The sequence below is a fragment of the Rhinolophus sinicus genome, linkage group LG02 (assembly GCF_036562045.2).
Source record: "Rhinolophus sinicus isolate RSC01 linkage group LG02, ASM3656204v1, whole genome shotgun sequence".
Classification (NCBI taxonomy): domain Eukaryota; kingdom Metazoa; phylum Chordata; class Mammalia; order Chiroptera; family Rhinolophidae; genus Rhinolophus; species Rhinolophus sinicus.
Genome location: NC_133752.1, coordinates 32,507,121 through 32,511,515, shown reverse-complemented (window position 1 = coordinate 32,511,515; position 4,395 = coordinate 32,507,121).

Below are 4,395 nucleotides of genomic sequence, written 5' to 3'. Positions count from 1 at the left end.
GTCAGTTCTCCTTCCATCACCATATATTTGATCCCCCTTACCCTCATCTCCCACCCCCCACCCCCCTTACCCTCTGGTAACCATTAAACTATTGTCTGTGTCTATGAGATTTTGTTTCTCATTTGTTTGTCTTGTTCTTTTGTTGTTTTTGGTTTATATACCGCATGTCAGTGAAATCATATGGTTCTCTGCTTTTTCTGTCTGACTTATTTCACTTAGCATTATACTCTCAAGATCCATCCATGTTGTCACAAATGAGGAATTGTTTTTTGTATTTCTTTTTCTGAGATTTCATTGTTAGTATATAGGAATGCAATGGACTTTTGCACGTTGATTTTGTAGCCAGCAACTTTACTGTATTCATTGATTGTTTCTAATAGCTTTTTGGTGGAGTCTTTAGGGTTTTCTATATATAACATCATATCATCTGCAAAGAGTGACAATTTAACTTCGTCGTTCCTAATTTTGATGCCTTTTATTTATTTATCTTGCCTGATTGCTCTGGCAAGGACTTCCAACACTATGTTGAAAAGCAGAGGTGATAGGGGACAGCCCTGTCGTGTTCCTGAATGTAGAGCAAAGGGCTTCAGTTTTTCACCATTAATTATGAGATTAGCTGAGGGCTTGTCATATATGGCCTTTATTATGTTAAGGTATTTTCCTTCTATACCTATTTTATTAAGTGTTTTAATCATAAATGGATGTTGTATCTTGTCAAATGCTTTTTCTGCATCAATTGATATAATCATATGATTTTTGTCCTTTATTTTGTTTATGTGATGTATCACATTGATGGATTTGTGGATTTTGAACCATCCTTCTGCCCTGGGGATGAACCCCACTTGGTCGTGATGAATAATCTTTTTAATGCATTGTTGTATTCGAATTGCTAGAATTTTGTTTAGGATTTTTGCATCTGTATTCATCAGAGATATTGGTCTGTAGTTTTCTTTTTTTTGTGTTGTCCTTACCAGGTTTTGGTATCAGGGTAATGATGGCCTCACAAAATGAGTTAAGGAGTACTGTCTCTTCTTCAATTTTTTGGAAGAGTTTTAGCAGGATTGGTATTAGATCCTCTTTGAAGGTTTGGTAGAATTCACTAGTGAAGCCATCTGGTCCCGGACTTTTGCTTTTGGGAAGGTTTTGGATGACTGATTCAATTTCATTACTGATGATCGGTCTGTTTAGATTTTCCACTTCTTCATGGTTCAGACTTGGGAGGCTATATGTTTCTAAGAACTTGTCCATTTCTTCTGGGTTATTGAATTTGGTGGCACATAGTCCTTCATAGTATTCTTGGATGATCCTTTGTATTTCTGTGGTGTCCGTGATAACTTCCCATTTTTCGTTTCTGATTTTGTTAATTAGTGTCTTCTCTCTTTTTATCTTAGTGAGTCTAGCCAAGGGTTTGTCAATTTTGTTAATCTTTTCAAAGAACCAGCTCTTTGTCTCATTAATTTTTTCCATTGTCTTTTTGTTCTCTATTTCATTTAGTTCTGCTCTGATTTTTGTTATTTCCTTTCTTCTGCTGTCCTTGGGTTTCACTTGTTCTTCTTTTTCTAGTTCTTTAAGGTGTAATATGAGGTTACTTACTTGGGATTTTTCTTGTTTCTTGATATAGGCCTGTAATGATATAAATTTCCCTCTTAAAACTGCTTTCGCTGCATCCCAAAAATTTTGGCAGGATGTATTTTCATTGTCATTTGTTTCTATATATTTTTTTATCTCTCCTCTAATTTCTTCTTTGACTCATCTAATTTCTTCTTTGACTCAGTCATTCTTTAAAAGTATGTTATTTAATCTCCATGTATTTGTGTTTTTTCTTGCTTTCTTTTTGCAGTTGATATCCAGTTTCAAAGCCTTGTGATCAGAGCCTTTGTGTTTCAAAGCCTTGGTATGATTTCAATCTTCTTAAATTTGCTGAGGCTGATTTTATGTCCCAATATATGGTCTATCCTTGAGAATGTTCCATGTACACTAGAAAAGAATGTATAGTCTGATGTTTTAGGATGAAGTGCTCTATATATGTCAATTATGTCCATTTCATCTAATGTCTCATTTAGGCCTGCTATTTCATCATTTATTTTCTGTCTGGATGATCTATCCATAGCTGTCAATGATGTATTTAAGTCCCCTAGTATAATTGTATTTTGGCCAATTTCTCCCTTTAGTTCTGTTAGTAGTTGCTTGGTATATTTCAGTGCTCCCTGATTGGGGGCATAAATATTGATGACTGTTATGTCTTCTTGTTGTATAGTCCCCTTTACGATTATGAAATGTTCACCTTTGTCTCTTGTTATCTTTTTCACCCTGAAGTCTGCTTCATCTGATATCATTATGGCTACACCTGATTTTCTCTGGGTACCATTTGCTTGGAGTGTCAATTTCCACCCTTTCACTTTGAGTCTATGCTTGTGCTTGTAACTGAGATTGGAGACAGCATATGGTTGGATTTAGTTTTTTGATCCAATCTGCTACTCTGTGCCTTTTTTTTTGGTGAGTTCAGTCCATTTACATTTAGGGTGATTATTGATATGTGAGGATTTCCTGTCATTCTATCTTTAGTTTTCTGGTAAGACTGTGTCTCCATTTTTTCTTTGCCTTTTTGTTGTTGTCTATTATTTCTGTGTGGTGGTATTCTATGATGTTTCCCTTTGTTTCTTCTTTTATTACAGTATCTATTTCAGTTCTGGATTTTTTTTTAGTGGTTACCCTTAAGTTTATGTAAAAGAAAGTTTGATATTTACAGTATTCCATTTTCTTCAGCACGCTTACTTTCTCCATTCCCATATTCCGGTTCAGGCCTTTACTCTCCCCCTTTTTCTGTTTTGGTTGCCACAAATTGTCCCTGTTGATGGTGGTCGAATAACCTCCTTTAGTATTTCTTGTAGTGCAGGTTGTGTATTAGATATTTCCCTCAGCTTCTGTATGTCTGGAAAGGTCTTTATTCCTCCTTCATATCTAAAGGATATCTTTGCTGGATATATTATTCTTGGCTCATAATTTCTCTCTTTCAATAGTTTGAATATTTGTGGCTACAAATATCAAAGGATAATTTTTTTAAAAAAATTTATATTAAATACCGTTTTGAGACTGCAATTTTTCTTATACTTTCCCAAAGATAAAGAGGAGGTAGATTTATTACTAGTCAATACATACTCTGGGTGTAGAGTCCTTTGTGACCCCAGCTTTATATAAGGGGTTACTTACTAGACTCTCACTTTAGGTGACTTCCAGAATGTTTTTTTCCCTTTCTTGAATTTCACAATCTCACAAAAACCAATACTTGAGTTCTCATGCTGTGGTTAATGACCTCAAACAAACAAACAAACAAACAAATCCTGTTTTGAGTGTTCTCTATGCACTTATTTGAATACTCAGATATATCACAGTCTCTGGCCTGCATATTTCTTCTTCCTTGACATTAATGAATACAATTAAAGATTATATATATATATATATATATATATATATATATATATATATATATATATATATAAAATCTTCAATTGCATATTATATATAATATATATATAATATATAATATATAATATATATATATATATAATGTCTCCCAGCATTTTGTTTTCAGGAGGACAGTCCAGAGATGTAGTCTCACATTTCTCCAGAAATCTTTCTTGACCTTTTGCATACAACTTGTCAGTGTCCCATTGTCCTAACTGCTCAAAATCTAAGTCTGTTATGAATTATTTGGCAGCAAGTAACAAAAAATGATTAAATAGTTGCTACAAATAGTTGCCTTTTTACTTATGAAACAAAAAGTCTGGAGGTAGGTATTCCAGGCCAGTTCAGCTTCTCAATGACAGTAACAAAGACTCAGGCTATTTCTGCTTCTCTGCTCAGTCAAATTTAGTGTTTTGACTTTTATCTTCATTGCTTGTCAACATGGTTACTAGTTATTCAGTTGTTCCTTAAGTAATTAGTTCATTTTATTATATAAGCAAATCAAAGGGGGGGGGGGGAGCCAAAAGGACAAAAAGTTGGGCCTAAGTTTGCCCTTTTTATTAAGAAATAAAGTAAACTTTCTCTATTTCTCATTGGCAGCACTGAATTACATGGCTACCTTGGACCAATCAGTGGCAACGGCGCATAAGAATACCATTTCTAATTTAGATCAATCACAATCCATTCCCTGAAGTGAGGATAAGACCCTACTCCTCTTGAAATCAGGAGTTCTTCATTGTTACTGGAATAAATGTGGGTTCTGTGAGCAGAAAACAGGGAGTTGGAGAATGAACATTGATGAAAGTTTTACATCATGTCTGCCATAACATATAACACTTTCTCAGCATCTAGCCCTTATTACCTGGAGTGCCTCCTCTTCTCCATTTATCTTTTTACACAAGTCTTCATGTCCTTTACATCCATGTCTGG